This window comes from Oncorhynchus masou, chromosome 12 (assembly GCF_036934945.1).
Source record: "Oncorhynchus masou masou isolate Uvic2021 chromosome 12, UVic_Omas_1.1, whole genome shotgun sequence".
Taxonomy (NCBI): Eukaryota; Metazoa; Chordata; class Actinopteri; order Salmoniformes; family Salmonidae; genus Oncorhynchus; species Oncorhynchus masou.
Window position 1 is genome coordinate 43655466 of NC_088223.1, and position 27002 is coordinate 43682467.

A 27002-nucleotide genomic window follows, 5' to 3' on the forward strand; every position below is an offset into this window, starting at 1 on the left:
TTATCAGACCAGAGGACATTTCTTAAAAAAGAACAATATTTGTCCCCATGTGCTGTCGCAAACCATAGTCTGGCTTTTTTATGAGGGTTTTGGAGCAGTGGCTTCTTTCTTGCTGAACTGCCTTACAGATTATGGCGATATAAGGCCAGTTTTACTGTTCTGGGATTGATTTGCACTTTACACACCAAAGTACGTTCATCTCTAGGAGACAGAACACATCTCCTTCCTTAGCAGTATTACTGCTGCGTGGTCCCATGGTGTTTATACTTGCGTACTATTGTTTGTACAGATGAACATGGTACCTTCAGGCATTTGGAAATTACTCCCAAGGATGAAACAGACTTGTGGAGGTCTACAATTTTTTTTCTGATGTCTTGGCTGATTTCGTTTGATTTTCCCATGACGTCAAGCAAAGAGGCACTGAGTTTGAAGGTAGGCCTTGAAATACATCCACAGGTACACCTCCAATTGACTCAAATGATATCAATTAGCCTATCAGAAGCTTCTAAAGCCATGACATAATTTTCTTGGAATTTTCCAAGCTGTTTAACGGCACAGTCAACTTAGTGTATGTAAACTTCTGACTCACTGGAATTGTGATATAGTGAAAAAATCTGTCTGTAAACAATTGTTGGAAAAATTACTTGTGTCATTCACAAAGTAGATGCCCTAACCGACTTGCCAAAACTATAGTTTGTTAACAATAAATTTGAGGAGTGGTTGAAAAACAAGTTTACTAGGTAAGTCAGTTAAGAACAAATTCTTATTTTCAATGACGGCCTAGGAACAGTGGGTTAACTGCCTGTTCAGGGGCAGAACGACAGAACGACAGATTTGTACCTTGTCAGCTCAGGGATTTGAACTTGCAACCTTTCCCTTACTTGTCCAACGCTCTAACCACTAGGCTACCCTGACTCCGATGTAAGCAGGCGGTGCCTTTAGTGTGACGAGCGAGCATGTTTGATTACAAACTTCAAGTTGTTTTTATTATCATATCATTATAGAAAATGAAAATGGATAGGTAAATGTGGATAAGAGAATTTATTAGAAATGGAGTGCCTCACACCATAGTCACACCCTGATCCGGTTCACCTGTCCTTGTGATTGTCTCCACCCCCTCCAGATGTCACTTATTGTCCCCGGTGTATATAAACCTGTGTTTCCTGTCTCTCTGGGCCAGTTCATATTGTTTGCCATGTAAACCAGGGTTTTTCCTTGCTCCTATTGTTCCCTAGTCTCTGTCCTCCTGGTTTCGACCCTTGCCTGTCCTAACTCCGAACCTGCCTAACCACTCTGCCTGTTCTAACTACCAGCCTGCCTATCCACCTGTACTGTTTTTGGACTCAGATCTGGTTTCTGACCCCTCCCTGACCTGATCTTGAGACTGCCTAGTGTCTGGTACTGTTTGGACTCTGACATGGTTTTTATTTTATTTTAACCTTTATTTAATGACGGCCTGGGAACAGTGGGTTAACTGCCTGTTCAGGGGCAGAACGACAGATTTGTACCTTGTCGGCTCGGGGGTTTGAACTCGCAACCTTCCGGTTACTAGTCCAACACTCTAACCACTAGGCTACCCTGCCACCCTATTTGGACATGGAACATGGTTTATGAAGCCTTTGTTATAATACATATTGGTGCTCTATCATCTGCCTTTTGTGTCTGCATTTGGATTTAACCTTGTGCTCTTATAACCACGTGCGTTCCATTTTGAGTTGCACCCTTCCTTTTGGTCTCCTTACCTCAATGGGACTTCCTGGATAAAAAAATACATAAAAATGTGTATCACACAGGAAGGGAGATTATGACCACTCTACATGCTGCATGGCCCAAGCATAGAATGAATTGCTCAGTCTGTGTCAAAGGAACCCATTTTAAACCTATTCTAAATGTCAAGTCAATTTCTTAACTTACATCTATGGAGTTTCAATGGGGCTTGTAATTAGAGCAGTAAAAATAAATGTTATGTCATACCCGTGGTATACAGTCTCATCTATCACAGCTGACAGCCAATAAGCATTCAGGGCTCAAAACACCCAGTTTATAATACGTATATACATGGGTTATAAATTCTTTGCTAGTTTACAATTGTACAATTTATGCTCCCTGCACATAAAAAACCCAGAACGCAGGATGGTAATTTCTATGACTCACATGGTGGAGGAACATATTGCCTGTTGCCACTACTTCCGCCGAAGTCGGTTCCTCTCCTTGTTCGGGCGGCGTTCAGCGGTCGACGTCACCGGTCTTCTAGCCATCGCCGATCCACCTTTCATTTTCCATTTGTTTTGTCTTGTTTCCCACACACCTGGTTTACATTTCCCTCATTACTTGTTGTGTTTTTAACCCTCTGTTCCACCCATGCTTGTGTGTGAAATTGTTTGTTGTAAGTGCTTGTGCACATTTTGACTGGTGCGCGACGGGTTTTGTACCCATATTTTGTTATTCTGGATGGTTACAACCCAGTTCTGCTCTCCTGCGTCTGACTTCCCTGCCACCAGTTACGCACCCCTTACAGAATTTCACACCCACAATATGTAGTCAGCAGGAGCAGGTGACTTGGTGTAGGGGTTGAGGAGGAGATGGTGGAGCATGGACCGTCATGGACCGCGTGGTCCAAACCATGGACCGCTGGGAGAGACAGGTATTTCCTCCAGCGCCTCCACCAGCACCACCAGGGTCTCCACTACTCGCCCCCCCTCACCCAGTCCTAGTGGGATTCGTCTCGCCCTTCCCTGGGAGTACGACGGGACGGCTGCACGCTGCCAGGGTTTCCTGTTGCAGCTGGATCTCTACCTGGCAACCGTCCACCCGGCTCGTGAGAAGGTGTCCGCCCTCGTCTCGTCCCTCTCGGGGAAAGCCCTGGAGTGGGCCAACGCCGTGTGGGGAGAAGGAGATGCGGCACTGGACCATTTTGAGGATTTCACCCGCCGCTTCCGGGCAGCCTTTTCCATCTTAGGCAGGGGACGAGGAGCGCCCAGGAGATCGCTATGGACCTTTGGACCCTGGACGAAGGTGCGGGATGGAACTACAGGGCCCTGTTCGACCACTATCGCTGCAGTTTGCGCAAGGACGTCAGTGGAGAGTTGGCCTGCAGGGACACCACCCTCACCTTCGAGTTGGCCTGCAGGGACACCACCCTCACCTGTCCATGTGGCAGGTCAACCTGCTAGCTACCCAATGCCCATGGAGCTTGGAGGTGCTGCGCTCAGGGAGACCGGAGGAGGTTCCGTCTCGTGCACCATCTGTGGCAGCAGAGGTTATACTGCCGGTCGGTACCCTGTTGGTCCTCTTGGAGTCAAGGCAGTAGGCAGGGCACTCTGGCGTCACCCCAGGTGAGAAGGCACAATTTTCACCCATAGCCCTCTGTTGCACACGTTTTTGTTTGTTACTTTTCCTGAGTTTTCCCCGCATTCCCAGTATAAGGCGCTCGTCAATTCAGCCGCGGCTGGAAATTTAATAGACTGATCATTTTCCTGTAGTTTAGGGATCCCCAATATTCCAGTGGCTATGCCCTTCCCAGTTCACACTTTAGACAGTCTACCATTAGGTTCAGGGTTGATTAGGGAGGCCACTGCTCTTCTGGGCATGGTGACGCAGTGGGGTCACATGGATAAAATCAGTCTCTTCCTTATTGACTCTCCTGCGTTTCCTGTGGTGCTAGGCCTATCCTGGTTAGCTTGTCATGACCCCACTGTTTCATGGCAATGGAGGGCCCTCACGCGGGGTCGCGATAGTGCTCGGGGAGGTGTTTAGGGGTTCCCATTGGTGCTACTACGGTGGAAAGTCCAGACCAGGTCTCCGCCATGCGTATTCCCCCCCCCCGAATATGCCGATTTGGCTCTCACCTCCAAAAGGAAGGCAACTCAATTACCACCCCATGGGGGGATTGTGCGATAAATCTCCTGGTAGATGCCGCACTTCCCAAGAGTCACGTGTATCCCCTGTCACAGGCAGAGATGGTGGCTATGGAAACATACGTCCGAATCCCTGCATCAGGGGTACATTCAGTCCTCCACTTCACTTCACTTTTGGCGCCTTGGCATCAGAATCAGATCGAGGCTCCTGCAGCGGATGACTGGTTCAGGCGAGCGGATGAGACATGGGACACCGCTCATGTTCACCTTTCAGCGCGCCGTGCTGCACCAGAAAACCAGAAAAGGCCGGGTCTGGCTCTCGACCCGAAACCTGCCCCTCCACCTGCCCCTCCACCTGCCCTGTCTGAAACTGGGGCAGCGGTTTGTGTGGACATTTAAAGTCCTGAGACTGAATGAGGTTAGTTACAGGTTACATCTTCCCCCCGATTACCATATTAACCCCTCGTTCCATGTGTCTCTCCTCAGGCCTGTGGTGGCTGGCCCGCTCCAGGAGTCTGAGGTGCGGGAGGTTCCTCTGTCCCCTCTGGACATTGAGGGGGCCCCAGCGTATTCTGTCCGATCCATACGAGGGGCCTTCAGTACCTTGTGGAGTGGGAGGGGTACGGTCAGGAGGAGAGATGTTGGGTTCCGGTGGAGGACTTGTTGGACCCTTCAATGCTGCAGGAGTTCCACCTTCTTTGTCCGGATTGCCCTGCGTCATCCCCGAAGCCGGTGTCATAAGGGGCAATTACAGTGCCTTGCGAAAGTATTCGGCCCCCTTGAACTTTGCGACCTTTTGCCACATTTCAGGCTTCAAACATAAAGATATAAAACTGTATTTTTTTGGGAAGAATCAACAACAAGTGGGAGACAATCATGAAGTGGAACGACATTTATTGGATATTTCAAACTTTTTTAACAAATCAAAAACTGAAAAATTGGGCGTGCAAAATTATTCAGCCCCCTTAACCTGTTACATCTATGGGGGCGCTATTTCATTTTTGGATAAAAAGACGTGCCTGTTTGAAGCGCAATATTTTGTCACAAAAAGATGCTCGACTATGCATATAATTGATAGCTTTGGAAAGAAAACACTCTGACGTTTCCAGAACTGCAAAGATATTGTCTGTGAGTGCCCCAGAACAGATGCTACAGGCAAAACCAAGATGAAACTTCAACCAGAAAATGAGCAGGATTTTTGAGGCTCTGTTTTTCATTGTCTCCTTATATGGCTGTGAATGCGCAAGGAATGAGCCTGCCCGATCTATCGTTTCCCCAAGGTGTCTGCAGCATTGTGATGTATTTGTAGGCATATCATTGGAAGATTGACCATAAGAGACTACATTTACCAGGTGTCCGCCCGGTGTCCTCCGTTGAAATTATTGCGCAATCTCCAGCTGCATCCACTTTTCCATTTGGTTCAGAGGAGAAAGGCAGCTGCCACAAATGATTTATCATCGAATAGATATGTGAAAAACACCTTGAGGATTGATTCTAAAACAACGTTTGCCGTGTTTCAGTCGATATTATGGAGTTAATTTGGAAAACAGTTCGCTGTTTTGATGACTGAATTTTCGGGGTTTTTTGGTACCCAAACGTGATGTACAAAACAGAACGATTTCTCCTACACAAAGAATCTTTCAGGAAAAACTGAACATTTGCCATGTAACTGAGAGTCTCCTCATTGAAAACATCCAAAGTTCTTCAAAGGTAAATGATTTTATTTGAATCCTTTTCTGGTTTTTGTGCAAATGTTGCCCGCCAAATGCTACGCTAAATGCTACGCTAGCTATCACAAATGCTTGTTTTGCTATGGTTCAAAAGCATATTTTGAAAATCTGAGATGACAGTGTTGTTAAGAAAAGGCTAAGCTTGAGAGCTAGCACATTCATTTCATTTAATTTGCGATTTTCAGAAATAGTTAACGTTAAGTTATGCTAATGAGCTTGAGGCTATAACTGGATACAGGTTTTTTCATAACAAAACGGAGCCAAACGTGAACAAAACGGAGAATGATTTTCTTGTTTTTGTGATTTGTCCTACATAAATAATATTTTTTTGAAAAACTGAACATTTGCTATCTAACTGAGAGTCTCTTGAGGCTCATTGAAAACATCTGAAGTTCTTCAAAAACATCTGGTAAATTATTTTATTTGAATGATTTTCTTGTTTTTGTGAAAATGTTGCTGGCTGAATGCTAGGCTTATAGCTATGCTAGCTATCAATACTCTTACACAAATGCTTGTTTAGCTATGGTTGAAAAGCATATTTTGAAAATCTGAGATGACAGTGTTGTTAACAAAAGTCTAAGCTTGAGAGCAAATATATTTATTTCATTTCATTTGCGATTTTCATAAATAGTTAACGTTGCGTTATGCTAATGAGCTTGAGGCTATAAATAGAATCCCGGATCCAGGATTGCTCGACGCAAGAAGTTAAGTTAATACTTTGTAGCGCCACCTTTTGCTGCGATTACAGCTGTAAGTCGCTTGGGGTATATCTCTCAGTTTTCAGTTTTGCACATCGAGAGACTGAACTTTTTTCCATTCCTCCTTGCAAAACAGCTCGAGCTCAGTGAGGTTGGATGGAGAGCATTTGTGAACAGCAGTTTTCAGTTCTTTCCACAGATTCTCGATTGGATTCAGGTCTGGACTTTGACTTGGCCATTCTAACACCTGGATATGTTTATTTTTGAACCATTCCATTGTAGATTTTGCTTTATGTTTTGGATCATTGTCTTGTTGGAAGACAAATCTCCGTCCCAGTCTCAGGTCTTTTGCAGACTCCATCAGGTTTTCTTCCAGAATGGTCCTGTATTTGGCTCCATCCATCTTCCCATCAATTTTAACCATCTTCCCTGTCCCTGCTGAAGAAAAGCAGGCCCAAACCATGATGCTGCCACCACCATGTTCGACAGTGGGGATGGTGTGTTCAGCGTGATGAGCTGTGTTGCATTTACGCCAAACATAACGTTTTGCATTGTTGCCAAAAAGTTCAATTTTGGTTTCATCTGACCAGAGCACCTTCTTCCACATGTTCGGTGTGTCTCCCAAGTGGCTCGTGGCAAACTTTAAACGACACTTTTTATGGATATCTTTAAGAAATGGCTTTCTTCTTGCAATTATGTCATTTCCGGTCACAACTTGCAGACTTGTTTTCGAGTTGCTGTGCTGTGCGTTTTGTTGCCAAACCAATTTTGCTACCTAACAACTTTACGGATTTTACTTTTTAATTACGGTTTATATATATATATATATATTATTTTATTCCCCCCCCCCCCAAACTTTTTCACTCCGGACGCTTTATCTGGACACGATTTGTCAGGACCTCCAACAGCCGAAGCTGAGTAGTAACATTAGCATGATGCCTTCTAATTGCAGTCGCTGTACTCACCTTACGGCGAGGATAGCTGTGCTACAAGCCCAGCTTCAGACGCAATCGTTAGGCAAGGGTAATTTCAGTGTAGGAAAGGATGAAACAGCGTCTGTGCCACCAGTAAGTACAGATAGTAGTATAAATCCCCTGGCACAGTCCCCGCAGCCGGACAACTTTCTCACGGTTCCTGGAAGGAAATGCTGTAGGAACGCTCAACCGGTGTCGCTCATTCAGCCGACAGAAATTTTCAACCTGTTTTCCCCATTAAGCAGCGAGCCGGAGTCAGAGGCCGAGTCTTCTCTGGTCTTTACTCCTCCCGTTACGGGGTCTGAGACGCCGAGGCTTCCCAAATTGAAAACTCTAGTCATTGGCGACTCCATTACACACAGTATTAGACTTAAAACGAATCATCCAGCGATCATACACTGTTTACCGGGGGGCAGGGCTACCGACGTTAAGGCTAATCTGAAGATGGTCCTGGCTAAAGCTAAAACTGGCGAGTGAAGAGAGTATAGAGATATTGTTATCCACGTCGGCACCAACGATGTTAGGATGAAACAGTCAGAGATCACCAAGCGCAACATAGCTTCTGCGTGTAAATCAGCTAGAAAGATGTGTCGGCATCGAGTAATTGTCTCTGGCCTCCTCCCAGTTAGGGGGAGTGATGAGCTCTACAGCAGAGTCTCACAACTCAATCGCTGGTTGAAAACTGTTTTCTGCCCCTCCCAAAAGTTAGAATTTGTAGATAATTGGCCCTCTTTCTGGGACTCACCCACAAACAGGACCAAGCCTGACCTGCTGAGGAGTGACGGACTCCATCCAAGCTGGAGGGGTGCTCTCATCTTATCTACCAACATAGACAGGGCTCTAACTCCTCTAGCTCCACAATGAAATAGGGTGCAGGCTAGGCAGCAGGCTGTTAGCCAGCCTGCCAGCATAGTGGAGTCTGCCACTAGCACAGTCAGTGTAGTCAGCTCAGCTATCACCATTGAGACCGTGTCTGTGCCTCGACCTAGGTTGGGCAAAACTAAACATGGCGGTGTTCGCAATCTCACTAGGATAAAGACCACATCCATTCCTGTCATTATTGAAAGAGATCATGATACCTCACATCTCAAAATAGGCCTACTTAATGTTAGATCCCTTACTTCAAAGGCAATTATAGTCAATGAACTAATCACTGATCATAATCCTGATGTGATTGGCCTGACTGAAACATGGCTTAAGCCTGATGAATTTACTGTGTTAAATGAGGCCTCACATCCTGGCTACACTAGTGACCATAACCCCCGTGCATCCCGCAAAGGCGGAGGTGTTGCTAACATTTACAATAGCAAATTTCAATTTACGTTAAAAAAATGACGTTTTTGTCTTTTGAGCTTCTAGTCATGAAATCTATGCAGCCTACTCAATCACTTTTTATAGCTACTGTTTACAGGCCTCCTGGGCCATATACAGCGTTCCTCACTGAGTTCCCTGAATTCCTATCGGACCTTGTCATCATAGCAGATAATATTCTAATCTTTGGTGACTTTAATATTCACATGGAAAAGTCCACAGACCCACTCCAAAAGGCTTTCGGAGCCATCATCGACTCAGTGGGTTTTGTCCAACATGTCTCTGGACCCACTCACTGTCACAGTCATATGCTGGACCTAGTTTTGTCCCATGGAATAAATGTTGTGGATCTTAATGTTTTTCCTCATAATCCTGGACTATCGGACCACCATTTTATTACGTTTGCAATTGCAACAAATAATCTGCTCAGACCCCAACCAAGGAACATCAAAAGTCGTGCTATAAATTCACAGACAACACAATGATTCCTTGATGTCCTTCCAGATTCCCTCTGTCTACCCAATGACGCCAGAGGACAAAAATCAGTTAACCACCTAACTGAGGAACTCAATTTAACCTTGCGCAATAGCTTAGATGCAGTTGCACCCCTAAAACTAAAAACATTTCTCATAAGAAACTAGCTCCCTGGTACACAGAAAATACCCGAGCTCTGAAGCAAGCTTCCAGAAAATTGGAACGGAAATGGCGCCACACCAAACTGGAAGTCTTCCGACTAGCTTGGAAAGACAGTACCGTGCAGTACCGAAGAGCCCTTACTGCTGCTCGATCATCCTATTTTTCTAACTTAATTGAGGAAAATAAGAACAATCTGAAATTTCTTTTTGATACTGTCGCAAAGCTAACTAAAAAGCAGCATTCCCCAAGAGAGGATGACTTTCACTTTAGCAGTGATAAATTCATTTACTTCTTTGAGGAAAAAATTATGATTATTAGAAAGCAAATTACAGACTCCTCTTTAAATCTGCGTATTCCTTCAAAGCTCAGTTGTCCTGAGTCTGCACAACTCTGCCAGGACCTAGGATCAAGAGAGACGCTCAAGTGTTTTAGTACTATATCTCTTGACACAATGATGAAAATAATCATGGCCTCTAAACCTTCAAGCTACATACTGGACCCTATTCCAACTAAACTACTGAAAGAGCTGCTTCCTGTGCTTGGCCCTCCTATGTTGAACATAATAAACGGCTCTCTATCCACCGGATGTGTACCAAACTCACTAAAAGTGGCAGTAATAAAGCCTCTCTTGAAAAAGCCAAACCTTGACCCAGAAAATATAAAAAACTATCGGCCTAAATCGAATCTTCCATTCCTCTCAAAAATTTTAGAAAAGGTTTTTGCGCAGCAACTCACTGCCTTCCTGAAGACAAACAATGTATACGAAATGCTTCAGTCTGGTTTTAGACCCCATCATAGCACTGAGACGGCACTTGTGAAGGTGGTAAATGACATTTTAATGGCATCGGACCGAGGCTCTGTATCTGTCCTCGTGCTCCTAAACCTTAGTGCTGCTTTTGATACCATCGATCACCACATTCTTTTGGAGAGATTGGAAACCCAAATTGGTCTACACGGACAAGTTCTGGCCTGGTTTAGATCTTATCTGTCGGAAAGATATCAGTTTGTCTCTGTGAATGGTTTGTCCTCTGACAAATCAACTGTAAATTTCGGTGTTACTCAAGGTTCCGTTTTAGGACCACTATTGTTTTCACTATATATTTTACCTCTTGGGGATGTTATTCGAAAACATAATGTTAACTTTCACTGCTATGCGGATGACACACAGCTGTACACTTCAATGAAACATGGTGAAGCCCCAAAATTGCCCTTGCTAGAAGCATGTCTTTCAGACATAAGGAAGTGGATGGCTGCAAACTTTCTACTTTTAAACTCGGACAAAACAGAGATGCTTGTTCTAGGTCCCACGGAACAAAGAGATCTTCTGTTGAATCTGACAATTAATCTTAATGGTTGTAAGGGAATACCCCCCTGAAATGGACAAAAATGAATGGGAAACCATTGGCATAGTACAAACCATGTACACGATGGACAATACCACCCAAATCGGCGTTGATTCATGCAAAATGTTTTGCAAATGCCATATGGCAATTGCCAGTTGTAACACTTCAAAAATCCAACAGGTGGCGTGTGCGCTCCACCGTGGTTTTTCATATAGGAAATGGACCCCAAGTCAACATCCAAAAGCCAAATTTTGAAAAAATATTTTTTTTGTCAAAAACTTATCACCACTTAAAAAAGTGCTTTCTGGACCATTTTTCGAAATTCTTTCGCTTTTTTTGTCAATTACACATGTGTAAGAACTGTATGAATATACTTTTGTCCAATTTTATTATCATAATTTTTTATTTTTTTTTACTTGCGCATTATTGCATATGTTTTCTCCATTTGCAATATGATTTCATAGGAAGTCAGAAGTCAAAAGTCAATAATTGCAAAATTTCATAAAAAACTTCACACACCCCTAAAAAAGTGTTTTCTGGACCGTTTTTCGAAATTCTTTAGAATTTTGTGTCAATTACACACGTATAAGAACTGTATCAACATACTTTAGTCATATTTTATTATCATAATTTTTTTTTTTTTTTTTTTACTTGTGCATAAGGCATATGTTTTGTGTGGGCCAAATGTCATAAGAAATTTGACATGCTCAAAAATCCTGCAGAAATGCAAAATTGACTGGCCTGATGAACTCGGGATGGCAGGGCAGTGATTGTTGTTCCTTTCAATCACTCGTGGTGTTGATTTCATCATGTCCATTTGTTTATGTTTTCTCACTTTTGCAAAGTCACTGTGCATTTGCAATATGGTTAACTGGGCATTCACCATCACGAATTTGTCATGCTATAAAAATCGTGCAGGAATGCCAAATTGACTGGCCCGATGAACTTGGGATGGCTGGGCAGTGATTCTGGTACCTCTCCATCGCTCGTTAGGGTTGATTTCAGAATGTCACTTTTGGTGATGGTACCTCACTGTTAAAACATATTGCAAATGTTTTCTCACTTTTGCAAAGTCACAGAAAATCGTGCAGGAATGCAAAATTGACTGTCCCGATGAACTCGGGATGGCTGGGCAGTGATTCTGGTACCTCTCCATCGCTCGTTAGGGTTGATTTCAGAATGTCCATTTGTTGATGTTTTCTCACTCTTGCAAAGTCACTGTGCATTTGCAATATGGTTAACTGGGCATTCACCATCACGAATTTGTCATGCTATAAAAATCGTGCAGGAATGCCAAATTGACTGGCCCGATGAACTCGGGATGGCTGGGCAGTGATTCTGGTACCTCTCCATCGCTCGTTAGGGTTGATTTCAGAATGTCCATTTGTTGATGTTTTCTCACTCTTGCAAAGTCACTGTGCATTTGCAATATGGTTAACTGGGCATTCACCATCACGAATTTGTCATGCTATAAAAATCGTGCAGGAATGCCAAATTGACTGGCCCGATGAACTCGGGATGGCTGGGCAGTGATTCTGGTACCTCTCCATCGCTCGTTAGGGTTGATTTCAGAATGTCACTTTTGGTGATGGTACCTCACTGTTAAAACATATTGCAAATGTTTTCTCACTTTTGCAAAGTCACTGAAAATCGTGCAGGAATGCAAAATTGACTGTCCCGATGAACTCGGGATGGCTGGGCAGTGATTCTGGTACCTCTCCATCGCTCGTTAGGGTTGATTTCAGAATGTCCATTTGTTGATGTTTTCTCACTCTTGCAAAGTCACTGTGCATTTGCAATATGGTTAACTGGGCATTCACCATCACGAATTTGTCATGCTATAAAAATCGTGCAGGAATGCCAAAATGACTGTCCCGATGAACTTGGGATGGCTGGGCAGTGATTCTGGTACCTCTCCATCGCTCGTTAGGGTTGATTTCAGAATGTCCATTTGTTGATGTTTTCTCACTCTTGCAAAGTCACTGTGCATTTGCAATATGGTTAACTGGGCATTCACCATCACGAATTTGTCATGCTATAAAAATCGTGCAGGAATGCCAAATTGACTGGCCCGATGAACTCGGGATGGCTGGGCAGTGATTCTGGTACCTCTCCATCGCTCGTTAGGGTTGATTTCAGAATGTCACTTTTGGTGATGGTATCTCACCGTTTAAACATATTGCAAATGGACAAGAGTCACCAGCAAGTCACCGTCCATCAGTCAATTTGATATCATTCTGACACCAAACTGATACAAACTGACACCAAACCCACTTTTCCCAACTCATTTAGGAGCCAAGTATCACATACTTCAGAGCTGGCCCAAAATTCACAACGCCTTCGGTTCAAACCATTAAAAAAAACATAAAACACGTAGTGACATTCTAGCTGCGGGTCCATTTCTTGTGTTATGTGTAGGCCTAGCTGAGGCGACCCCGAATCCCAAGTTTCGGCTCGATAGGTCATTTGGTGTCCGAGCAAAACCCTAATTGGTGCTGAAAATCCACTTTTTGCCATGACTTGCTACGGGGTCCTTGAATGAGCTATCAGACAGAAACGTTGGGTTCTGTCTCTATGGGCCAAGACGGTCACAATGCACCTAGTCTTGTGACTCTGGGACATTTCTAAATGTCGCCATTTTCATAATGGTCAAAATGAATTGAAGTCATTGCAAATGTACGAGGCTGTTTCTTGGTCCGAGAACCTTCTAGAGACACCTAACTCACCACGCACTATCGACCTGAGGTCTAGAACAGGTTTCTAAAGTTTCGGAACTCTAGGTCTGACGGTTCTTTAAAAGTTCCAACAAGGTTAACTAATGCAGGGAGTGTTTGTCTCTACGCACCCCAATGGGTCCCTACTTCCAAGCTGTGTGCGTGTGTGATTTAGTTTTCCTTTGAAATTTTATGGGAAAAATGACTGATTTACAGTTCATGGGGGTTGCCTAATCACATATATGAAGTTTTGGAAAGATCTGATTTTTTTAACCCCTCGAAACAGCCCATGAGACACCAATTATGGCACTTCCGGTTGGCACAGGAAGCTATAAGTCAACACATATCCTAATTGGGGTATTCTATTACAGAATCCTGAGTTTTAAGTCTTTACCATAAAAACTGACTGATTTACACAGGGTTGAATGCACTATGTCTATCAAACTGCAGGCAGGTTATGGGTATACACTTTTAGGGCGATTTTAACCACTTCCGGTTGGTCCAGGAAGCTTAGAATCGACACAGGTAGACCTTATAGTGGCCTGATGGACTGGTACCAAAGACAGGTTCATAACGCATTCATAACCCATATAGGCTCCAGGTTGAATTTAGGGGAGCAGGCAATGTATTCCTATGGGGAGAGAAGTCAATGCAAACTGTTTTTATGTAAACACCTTCTTTTCACTGTGAAGGCTTAATGCGACACGGTCAAGGTTAGGCTTGCACAGATCGGGAGGACCTTAGGAACAGTCCTGTGTTTGAATTGTCCTTCTAAACCTAACGGTTCCGCCGCTGTCACCCAAAATCAAATGACATTGTGGTGCAGGCCTCATTTTGGGCCTACTTTTCTCATGGTCGCTGCGCTCAGACCGAGCGAGCTACGGTCAAGCGGGGCGTCTCGTTGAACTCGGCACAGTCTGGACACTATGGTGATGCCATTTTTTGTGTTGATTTCAGAATGCCATTTTGGTGATGGTCCCTCTCCGCTTAAACATATTGCAAATTAACAAAAGTCAACTAGCAAGTCAGTGTCCATCAGTCAATTAGATGTCATTCTGACACCAAACTGATATCAATTGACACCAAACCCACTTTTTCCAACTCATTTAGAAGCCAACTATCACATATGTCAGAGCAGGCCCATAATTCACAGCACAATTAGTTTAAAACATAATAAAAACGTAAAACACATAGTTATGTTCTAGCTGCGGGTCAAGTTCGGACATTATGTGTAGTCCTAGCTGAGGCAACCCCGAATCCCGAGTTTCGGCTCGATAGGTCATTTGGTGTCCGAGTAAAACCCTAATTGGTGCTGAAAATCCACTTTTTTCAATTACTTGCTACGGGGTCCTTGAATGAGCTATCGGACAGAAACGTTGGGGTCCGTGTCTATGGGCCGAGCCGGTTTCAATGCACCTAGTCTTGTGTCTCTGAGACTTTTCTAAATGTCGCCATTTTAGTAATGGTCAAAATGAATTGAAGTCATTGCAAATGTACGAGGCTGTTTCTTGGTCCGAGAACCTTCTAGAGACACCTAACTCACCACGCACTATCGACCTGAGGTCTAGAACAGGTTTCTAAAGTTTCGGAACTCTAGGTCTGACGGTTCTTTTTTAGCTCGAACAAAGCTAACTATTGGAGGCACTGTCAGTCTCTTTTAACCCTTCCAAACAGCCCCTGAGACACCAATTATGGCACTTCCGGTTGGCACAGGAAGCTATAAGTCAACACATATCCTCATTGGGGTATTATTTTACAGAATCCTGAGTTTTAAGTCTTTATGTTAAGAATTGACTGATTTACACAGGGTTCAATGCACTATGTCTATCAAATTGCAGGCAGGGTATGGATATACACTTTTAGGGTGATTTTAAGCACTTCCGGTTGGTCCAGGAAGCTTAGAATCAATACAGGTAGACCTCATAGTGTCCTGATGGACTGTCATCAAAGACAGGTTCATAAGGCATTCATAACCCACATAGGCCTCAGGTTGAATTTAGAGGAGCAGGCAATGTATTCCTATGGGGAGAGAAGTCAATGCAAACTGTTTGATGTAAACACCTTCTTTTAACTGTGAAGGGTTAATGCCACCCGGTCAAAGTTAGGCTTGCACAGATCGGGAGGACCTTAGGAACAGTCCTGTGTTTGAATTGTCCTTCTAAACCTAACGGTTCCGCCGCTGTTACCCAAAATCAAATGACGTTGTGGTGCAGGCTTCATTTTGGGCCTACTTTTCTAATGGTCGCTGCGCTTAGACCGAGCGAGCTACGGTCAAGCGGGATATCTCGTTGAACTCGGCACGGCCTTGGGATTATGTTTATGCCATTGCCTGCTCTCTGTGTCTTTAAACACCGCGCTTTGTCACTCCATCCTTGCTGTGTGTGTGTGTGAGAGCTTTTTTTGACATCTGTTGGGAGAAATGACTGATTTTACAGTTCAGGAGGGTTGCCTAATCACAAATATGAAGTTTTGAAAAGATCTGACCTTTTTAACCCTTGGATACAGCCACTATGACACCATTTAAGGCACTTTCTGTTGGCACAGGAAGCTATAAATAAACTCATATCCTCATTGGGGTATGCCTTTACAGAATCCTGAGTTTTAAATCTTTACGTTAAGAACTGAGTTATTTACGGAGGGTTTAGTGAGTGTGTGTTATTTCAGAAAATCATAGAAAATCACAGAAATCTCGCAGAGCTCCGCAGCACACTTTAAAAATATTTGTATGAACACCCTGCAACTGGATCTGTAACTGTTGAAAAAAAAACACCTATATTTGAACATCACAAATCTGTCATTTTGGACCTCTTAAATGACGTTAGAAAAATGGCTGATTTTTTTGTTATTGACACCGGAGGCTCCTTGACTTTGACGTGAAGTGAAAAAATAATTTCTCTATTTTCATTTTGGACCTTTAATCCCAGAAAAATGGCCATAACTCAAAAACCGTTGAGGCCTAGACGCTGTCTTGTTCGGGGCCAACTGCCCATTATGCCAAACCTATGCTCACCAAGTTTCGGCTTCGAAATATTTTCAGTTTTCGAGATAAGGCCCGTCGTGATTCGTGATGTTTTGTCAAATTGCAGTATGATTGCTTAAGCCCTCTTGTGGGATTTTCCGGGATAGTGGAAAAATGACCAAAATTTGAGTATTTTATAAAACGAAAACCGAATGTCCGACAAAGTTCATTTGATGACTTCCCGGTAGGTCTGGCCCTGCCGCTCGGCCCGACGCCGTCCCCGAATTTAACAAATGTTTTCGGACGTCTAGTAAGGGACGGTACATTTGCAATATGGACTTTCTCACTAACCAAACAGAAAATGTCGAAATATTCCCTTAAGGTATGTACAGTCGTCTCAAATAAAACTGTGAAGGACCTCGGCGTTACTCTGGACCCTGATCTCTCTTTTGAAGAACATATCAAGACCATTTCAAGGACAGCTTTTTTCCATCTGCGTAACATTGCAAAAATCAGAAACTTTCTGTCCAAAAATGATGCAGAAAAATTAATCCATGCTTTTGTCACTTCTAGGTTAGACTACTGCAATGCTCTACTTTCCGGCTACCCGGATAAAGCACTAAATAAACTTCAGTTAGTGCTAAATACGGCTGCTAGAATCCTGACTAGAACCAAAAAATGTGATCATATTACTCCAGTGCTAGCCTCCCTACACTGGCTTCCTGTCAAAGCAAGGGCTGATTTCAAGGTTTTACTGCTAACCTACAAAGCATTACATGGGCTTGCTCCTACCTATCTCTGATATGGTCCTGCCGTACATACCTACACGTACGCTACGGTCACAAGACGCAGGCCTCCTAATTGTCCCTAGAATTTCTAAGCAAACAGCTGGAGGCAGGGCTTTCTCCTATAGAGCTCCATTTTTATGGAACGGTCGGCCTACCCATGTCAGAGACGCAAACTCGGTCTCAACCTTTAAGTCTTTACTGAAGACTCATCTCTTCAGTGGGTCATATGATTGAGTGTAGTCTGGCCCAGGAGTGGGAAGGTGAACGGAAAGGCTCTGGAGCAACGAACCGCCCTTGCTGTCTCTGCTTGGCCGGTTCCCCTCTTTCCACTGGGATTCTCTGCCTCTAACCCTATTACAGGGGCTGAGTCACTGGCTTACTGGGGCTCTCTCATGCCGTCCCTGGAAGGGGTGCGTCACCTGAGTGGGTTGATTCACTGATGTGGTCATCCTGTCTGGGTTGGCACCCCCCCTTGGGTTGTGCCATGGCGGAGATCTTTGTGGGCTATACTCAGCTTTGTCTCAGGATGGTAAGTTGGTGGTTGAAGATATCCCTTTAGTGGTGTGGGGGCTGTGCTTTGGCAAAGTGGGTGGGGTTATATCCTTCCTGTTTGGCCCTGTCCTCGGATGGGGCCACAGTGTCTCCTGACCCCTCCTGTCTCAGCCTCCAGTATTTATGCTGCAGTAGTTTATGTGTCGGGGGCTGGGGTCAGTTTGTTATATCTGGAGTACTTCTCCTGTCCAATTTGGTGTCCTGTGTGAATCTAAGTGTGCGTTCTCTAATTCTCTCCTTCTCTCTCTCTTTCTCTCTCTCGGAGGACCTGAGCCCTAGGACCATGCCCCAGGACTACCTGACATGATGACTCCTTGCTGTCCCCAGTCCACCTGGCTGTGCTGCTGCTCCAGTTTCAACTGTTCTGCCTTATTATTATTCGACCATGCTAGTCATTTATGAACATTTGAACATCTTGGCCATGTTCTGTTATAATCTCTACCCGGCACAGCCAGAAGAGGACTGGCCACCCCACATATCCTGGTTCCTCTCTAGGTTTCTTCCTAGGATTAAAAGAAAAATAATTCAATAACCTTTTGAAAATCTTCATCAGATGACAGTAATAGGACATGTTACACAGTACATTTATGTTTTCAATAATATGTAATTTATATCCATAAATCTCCGTTTACATTGACGCCATGTTCAGAAAATGCTAAAAAATGTCCGGAGAAATTATAGATAGCTCCGCCAGATAACGCCAGATAACAGCAATACACATCATAAACTTTGACTAAATATACATGTTCTACATATAGTTAGAAAGATACACTGCTTCTTAATGCAATCGCTTTGTCACATTTCTTTTTAACGTTACAGAAATCGTTTACTATTCAATAATCTGAGACGGCGCTCAGACATAAGCAATATTTCTCCGCTATGTTGGAGTCAACAGAAACACAAAATTACAACATAAATATTCCCTTACCTTTGATGGTCTTCGATCAGAATGTAGTGGAAGGAGTCATACTTACCCAAAACAGCGTTTGGTTTCAAGTCGTGTGTCTTTGTGTTAGCAAATGCGACAAGTTCCAGCTGAAATGCATCCAAAATTACTTCTGGTCCCGAACAGTTGCGCATCAAAACTTCAAAATGGCACGTGAAACCCACCAGGAAAATGTTCTGTTTTAGGTCACAGTCCATTTCAATGCGTGTCTATGGGATGTACAAATAAATAGCTCCCATATTGCAGTTCCTGTGGCTTCCTCTAGATGTCAACCGTCTTTAGAAAGGGTTTCAGGCTTGTTTTTTGAAAAATGACCAAGTAGTTGTAGTTTTTCCAGGGTGTCTCTCATGAGGTGAGGTGTGGTGAGGTGTGGTGAGGTGTGTGCTCTTTGTTATTTATCTTCCCTATTGAACATACTATACTCCATCTTAAAATGTATCATTTATTTAGATATTAGAGTACCTGGGAATAATTAGAAACATCGTTTGACTTGTTTGGACGAACTTTACTGGTAACTTTTTGGATTCGTTTGTATGCATATTGAACGAATGGTTTACTGAAGCAAACGTGCAAAATAAATGGACATTTTTGGGATATAAAGACGACTATATTGAACAAAATGACCATTTTCTGGGAACCTTGGGATTACAAAGAGAGGAAGATCTTCAAAGGTAAGTGATTCTTTTATCGCTATTTGTTACTTTTGTGACGCTTTTGCTGGTTTGGAAAGTATTTTGGTGTGGGGCGCTGTCCTCAGATAATCGCATGGTATGCTTTTGCTGTAAAGCCTTTTTGAAATCTGACGGATTAACAAGACGTTAAGCGTTTAAATGATGTAGGACACTTGTATGTTCTTGAATGTTTAATATTACAATTTTGTCATTTGAATTTGGCGCGCTCCATCTTCACCGGTTATTGTCGATTTTGATCCCTTTAGTGGGTTTTTCCTATTTTATTGCGTTTTATAATCTGTAATTTAAGTGGACTTTTATTTGGAATTCGTGTAATGGACATAAACAAAATAGCATGCATATGTATTCACCCCCTTTGCTATGAAGCCCCTAAATAAAATCTGGTGCAAACAATTACCTTCAGAAGTCACATAATTAGTTAAATCAAGTCCTCATGTGTGCAATCTAAGTGTCACTTGATCTCTGTATATATACACCTCTTCTGAAAGGCCCCAGAGTATGCAACACCACTAAGCAAGGGGCACCACCAAGAAAGCGGCACCATGAAGACCAAGGATCTCTCCAAACAGGTCAGAGACAAAGTTGTGGAGAAGTACAGATCAGAGTTGGGTTATAAAAAACATCAGAAACTTTGAACATCCCACAGAGTACCATTAAATCCATTATTAAAAAATGGATAGAATATGGCTCCACAACACACCTGCCAAGAGAGGGTCACCCACCAAAACTCACGGGACAGGAAAGGAGGTCATTAATCAGAGAGGCAACAAAGAGACCCCGAAGGAGCTGTAACGCTCCACAGCGGAGATTGGAGTATCTGTCCATAGGGCCACTTTAAGCCATACACTCCACACAGCTGGGCTTTATGGAAGAGTAGCCAGAGAAAAGCCTTTGTCTAAAGAAAAAAATAAGCAAACATGTTTGGTGTTTGCCAAAAGGCATGTGGGAGACTCTCCAAACATATGGAAGAAGGTAATCTGGTCAGAAGAGACTAAAATGTAGCTTTTTGGCCATCAAGGAAAATGGTATGTCTGGTGCAAACCCAACACCTCTCATCACCCTGAGAGCACCATCCATGCTGTGGGGATGTTTTTCATCGGCAGGGACTGGGAAACTGGTCAGAATTGAAGGAATGGCGCTAAATACAGAGACATTCTTGAGGGAAACCTCAATATTTGAGACTGCGACGGAGGTTCACCTTCCAGCAGGACAATGACTCTAAATATACTGCTAAAGCAACACTCGAGTGATTTAAGTGGAAACATGTAAATGTATTGGAATGGTCTAGTCAAAGCCCAGACCTCAATCCAATTGAGAGTCTGTACACCAATGGAACCAATCCAACTTGAAGGAGCTGGAGCAGTTTTGCCTTGAAGAATGGGCAAACTCCCAGTGGCTAGATGTGCCAAGCTTATAGAGACATACCCCAAGAGACTTGAAGCTGTAATTTCTGCAAAGGTGGCTCTACAAAGTATTGACTTTGGGAAGGTGAATAGTTATGCACACTCAAGTTTTCAGTTTTTTTGTCTTATTTCTTGTTTGTTTCACAATAATAACACAAAAAGTTGCATCTTCAAAGTGGTAGGCATGTTGTTTAAATCAAATGCTACAAACCCCCCAAAAATATATTTCAATTCCAGGTTTTAAGGCAACAAAATAGGAAAAATGCAAAGGGGGTGAATACTTTTACAAGCTACTGTAGTTGTGAATCAATGTAAAGGAGACCAGTCTAGTTTATATTTTCTATGTGGGGTTCTAGTTGGGTTTGTCTATGTTGGTGTTTTGGTATGATTCCCAATTAGAGACAGCTGGCTATTGTTGTCTCTAATTGGGGATCATACTTAAGTAGCATTTTTTCCACCTGTGTGTTATGGGATCTTGTTTTGAGTTATTGCACGTACCCTCTCTGTAGTCACGGTTCGTTGTTAGTTTGTTTATTTGTTTTTGTCTTTGCTCAGTTTCACTGTGTATTCATTAAAATTATGTGGAACTCATAATGTGGAACTCACCATAATTTGCAAATAAATTTATTAAAAATCCTACAATGTGATTTTCTGGATTTGTTTTTCTCTCATTTTGTCTGTCATAGTTGAAGTGTACCTATAATGAAAATTACAGGCCTCTCTCATCTTTTTACGTGGGAGAACTCACACAATTGGTGTCTAACTAAATACTTTTTTGCCCCACTGTACCTGCTGGAGCACGTGCTACAGGTGGGTGCTGCTATGGTGACCAGTGAGCTGAAATAAGGGGGGACTTTACCTAGCAGGGTCTTGTAGATGACCTGGAGCCAGTGGGTTTGACGACGAGTATGAAGCGAGGGCCAGCCAACAAGAGTGTACAGGTCGCAGTGGTGGGTAGTATATGGGGCTTTGGTGACAAAACAGATGGCACTGTGATAGACTGCATCCCATTTATTGAGTAGGGTATTGGAGGCTATTTTGTAAATGACATCTCCAAAGTCGATGATCGGTAAGATGGTCAGTTTTACGAGGGTATATTTGGCAGCATGAGTGAAGGATGCTTTGTTGCGAAATAGAAAGCCAATTATAGATTTAACTTTGGATTGGCGATGTTTGATGTGAGTCTGGAAGGAGAGTTTACAGTCTAACCAGACATCTAGGTATTTGTAGTTGTCTGTGTGCTAAGTAAGAACCGTCTAGAGTAGTGATGCTGGACGGGCGGGCAGGTGCAGGCAGCGATCACTTGAAGAGCATGCATTTGGTTTTACTCGTATTTAAGAGCAGTTGGAGGCCACTGAAGGAGAGTTGTATGGCATTGAAGCTTGTCTGGAGGGTTGTTAACACAGTGTCCAAAGAAGGGCCAGAAGTATACAGAAAGGTGTAGTTTGCGTAGAGGTGGATCAGACACTCAGAGAGCTAATATTAATAATATGCTTGTCAATCTCTCCTGGCTGAAAGTGGAGAAGAGATTGACTTCATCATTACTTTGATTTATGAGAGGTATTGACATGTTGAATACACCGAGCTGTCTGTCTAAACTGCTGGCACACAGCTCGGACACCATGCATACCCCACAAGACATGCCACAAGACGTCCCTTCCCAGTCCCCAAGTCCAGAACAGACTATGGGAGGCACACAGAACTACATCAAGCCATGACTACATGGAACTCTATTCCACATCAAGTAAATGGTGTAAGCAGTAAAATTAGATTTAATAAACAGATTTAAAAAACACCTTATGGAAGAGCGGGGACTGTGAAGCAACACAGACATTGGCACAGACATACGCATACACACACACACATACGATAACATACGCACTGTACATACACATGGATTTAGTACTGTAGATATGTGGTAATGGTGGTGTAGGGGCCTGAGTTCACACAGTGTGTTGTGAAATCTGTGAAAGTATTGTAATATTTTAAAATTGTATAAACTACCTTAATTTTGCTGGACCCAAGGAAGAGTAGCTGCTGCTATGGCAGCAGCTAATGGGGATCGATAATAAATACAAATACAAAACTATGTCCTCTTATTCAGCATTGATGATAAAAAATAAAAATATGGTAACAAAGTGAGCGATAAAATCAGTGGGTGAGAGAGAAAGAAAGAGAGAGAGAGGCAACCTTGTTGGATATAGTGAATTAAAGTGATTAGAAATGTCTAGTATACTCAGCCCCAGTCTACATAAGCAAAAGCTGTCTATCATTCTCTGCTCTCCGTTCATTCCCTTAGCTCACTTTTCATTTTTTTTGTGTTTTGTGATGAGGGACAGTATCTGTCAGCTGTATTTTGCGGAGGGGGCACACTGACTGGGCCAAGCAAAGAGTTCTCCAGGCAAAGAGTTCTCCCTAGGAAGTAGTAAGGTGCACTGAAATGCTTGGCAATATGATAGATACTCTAGTGCTTGCAAACATTATATTCTGTGGAGGAGGAGAGAGTGTAAAGTGACACATACAGCTTTTGATTTGATTTTAACTACCGGTGATGGTCAGGTCGCGCAAATGTTCTATATGCTCAAAGGGGAGGTTTTAGATGGTTGAGGGGCAGCTCTCAGGTGGAACTTTGGGGAGGATCTTGGATGGTTGGTGGCTTGGTGGTTGGGAGCTTGGGCCGGTGGCCGAGCGTTCTCTGGTTCAGGTCCTCATTTCGACTTGGTGGGAGATTAGTCGATGTGCCCTTGGACGAGGCACTTGACTCTGGTTCCACCTGTGGGTCGCTATGGATGTGAGTGTCTGCTCGATGACAAAATGTAATGCAAATATTTTGTGGCTTCACTGCAGGTAGATAAAAATGATTAAAGGCCATTCTAAAATGTGCAGTTTTGTTGCACAACACAGATGTCTGACATTTTGAGGGAGCATGTAATTGGCATGCTGACTGCAGGGATGTCCACCAAAGCTGTTGCCGGAGAATTGAATGTTCATTTCTCTACCATAAACCCCTCCAACGTCATTTTAGAGTATTTGGCAGTTCATCCAACCACACTCACAACCGCAGACCACCTCAGAGGTCCTCTGCCAGCACAGGACCTCCACATCCGGCTTCTTCACCTGCAGGATCGTCTGAAACCAGCGACCCGGACACCTGATGTAACTGAAGAATTTCTGCACAAACTGTCTGAAACATATCAGGGAAACACATCTGTGTGCTCATCTCCCTCACCAGGGTCTTGACCTGATTGCAGTTCGGCGTTGTAACCGACTTTAGTGGACAAATGCTCACTTTGGATGGCCACTGGAACGCTGGAGAAGTGTACTCTTCACAAATTAATCCTGGTATCAACTGTACCAGGCAGATGGCAGACAGCATCGTGTGGGCAAGTGGTTTGCTCATGTCAACTTGGTGAACAGAGTGCCTCATGGTGGCAGTGGAGTTATGGTATGGGCAGGCATAAGCTATGGACAATGAACACAATTGCATTTTATCGATGGCAATTTGAATGCACAGAGATACCGTGATGAGATCCTGAGACCCATTGTCTTGCCCTTGATCTGCCATCATCCCTCAGAAGCAGCTGTACACAATTCCTGTAGGTTAAAATGTCCCAGTTGGCCTAAATACTCCAAAGACGTCACCAATTGAGCATGTTTGGGATGTTCGGGATCGAGGTGTACAACAGCGTGTTCCAGTTCCCAACAATATCCAGCAACTTCGCACAGCCATTGACGAGAAGTGGGATAACATTCCACAGGCCACAATCAACAGCCTGATCAACACTATGCAAAGGAGATGTGTGGTGGTGCTTGAGGAAAATGATGCTCACATCAGATACTGACTGGTTTTCTGATCCACGCCCCTACCTTTTTAAAGTATCTGTGACCAATAGATGTCTATCTGTAATCCCAGTCATGTAAAATCAATAGATTAGGGCCTGATGACCTCTGAGTAAAATATTTTAAAATGTTGCGTTTATATTTTTGTTCATTGTTAATGTACTGAATAAGACTCACATTACTTTCAATCTTTTACACAGATTTTGGAATATTTCATATCTTTAAAAAAAGAAACACCAGTCAGGGTGATACAGACAGCTCAAGAGGTATGCTTAGATATGCATAACAATACTTGGTTTAAATGTAATCTGGCACCTTAACTATGATGCCATGATATGTGCCTGTATTGATTGATGTGTGTTATGATCCCATGTACTGTGTTGTAATTTGGATGTAATATCCTAGGCATGCTAGTGCAGTATATTGAGATGTGTGATTTACAACAGTCAGAATGACACTCATTAAAATGAAAATTGAACAGGTGAAAAGGTATGCTTAGATAACCTATGCTGATTATTTTTTTATTTTTTTTACATAGGATTAGGCATGATGATTATGGCTCCCATTCTCACATACCACAAGGTCTGCCATGAGAGGTGACTGTATAGTTCCCTTACGGAAAAGGACCTTTAGTCAATCTGCTTTCTCTGTGAGAGCTTCCCATGTCTGGAACACACTGTCATCAGACACACACCTGCACCACCTATCACACCTTCACAAAAAACATGAAGACATGGCTAAAGGCCAAACTTGTGAACATAGCTGTGTATTGTCGCTTTCCATGTTATCTGTTGTCTGTAGCTTGTGAAGTGTGGAAACACTTTGTTGCTTTTATGTATTTTGTTTTGTTGCTTTTTGTGCTATTGCTCTGTCTGCTTGCTACATGTTGCTTGGCCTATGTTGCTCTGCATGTGCTCACTGCTCATTGATTGTCTGTATTGTTATTGTAATTGTTGTTAATAACCTGCCCAATGACTGCGGTTGAACATTTGCCAGCTTGCTAAAACAGCCGTTTTTATTGAAACATTGATTAATATGAACTGTACCTGTAAAAATAAACTCTAAAATAATGTTCCTTACAGGGGGAAATAACATTCATGTCAACGGATGTGCGGACAAAAACAAAACCCTTCTTTCCCCACACACATGCTATGATGTACAGAAGGCTGAGCTGAAGAAGCACACCCACACAATACCAACTCTTGTTTCACAAACTTCTTATACCTATAGGTTCTTGATCCCAACTACATCTGATGAACCTTTACAGATATTGAGGACATAAGTACCAGTCAAAAGTTTGGACACACCTACTCATTCAAGGGTTTTTCTTAATTTTTTACTATTTTCTACATTGTATAATAGTGTCAGGGCCGACGCCGGACAGGAGAAGCAGGTACGGGGAGTATTTGGGAACAGACATAGAACAAGACAGGAACAGCGTCAGCACACAGGTAACATGGACATATGACAAACAATGCAGAAACACAAGCAATGGACATTAGACCAATGGAAGTCTGTCCTTTGGTCTGATGAGTCCAAATTTGACATTTTTGGTTCTAACCTCGTATAGTTGTGAGACGCAGAGTTGGTTAACAGATGATCTCCACATGTATGGAGATCATGGAGGAGGAGGTGTGTTGGTGAATGGAGGAGGAGAAGCATGGAGGAGGTGTGTTGGTGTGGGGGTGCTTTGCTGGTGACACTGTCTGTGATTTATTTAGAATTCAAGGCACACTTAATCAGCATGGCTACCACAACATTCTGCAGTGATATACCTTCCCATTTGGTTTGAACTTAGTGGGACTATCATTTGTTTTTCAACAAGACAATGACCCAACACACCTCCAGGCTGTGTGAGGGCTATTGTACCAAGAAGGAGAGTGATGGAGTGCAGCATATAATGACCTGGCCTCCACAATCACTCGACCTCAACCCATTTGAAATGGTTTGGGATGAGTTTGTATTTTTTTATTTCACCTTTATTTAACCAGGTAGGCTAGTTGAGAACAAGTTCTCATTTACAACTGCGACCTGGCCAAGATAAAGCATAGCAGTGTGAAAAGACAACAACACAGAGTTACACATGGAGTAAACAATAAACAGTTGGACTGCGGAGTGAAGGAAAACTAAAATACATTTAGATTTGTTTAACACTTTTTTGGTTATGATTCCATATGTGTTTGTACTATGAACTATGTAGAAAATAGTAAAAATAAAGAAAAACCCTTGAATGAGTAGATGTGTCCAAACTTTGACTGGTACTTTATTTGGTGCACTGAAGGAACAGGAATGAGACCATATGTCATTGTGTAAGAGCTGACTCTATGTCATGTATTAATTAAAATCAAAATACCCAGTATTGATTGTGTTATCAGGCCACTGCAGCCAGGCCCCACTGTATTGATCCAGGCTGTGAGCGTTGCAAAATAAATGTAGAAATCTATGTTATTCAATTACTGCACACACACTGCTCGCACACATCAACGAGCATCTGTGTTGCCAAGGGCTAAAATAGAACTCTTTTCTATTTCTGACGCAGATCGCGCTGCAAGTCCTGCC

General features: G+C 43.1%; 1 pseudogene; it reads left to right on the top strand.

Moving 5' to 3' along the window:
• The first annotated feature begins 2592 nt into the window (after window positions 1-2592).
• LOC135549334 (sal-like protein 3) overlaps window positions 2593-27002 on the top strand; it is a 40261-nt pseudogene continuing 15851 nt past the window's right edge.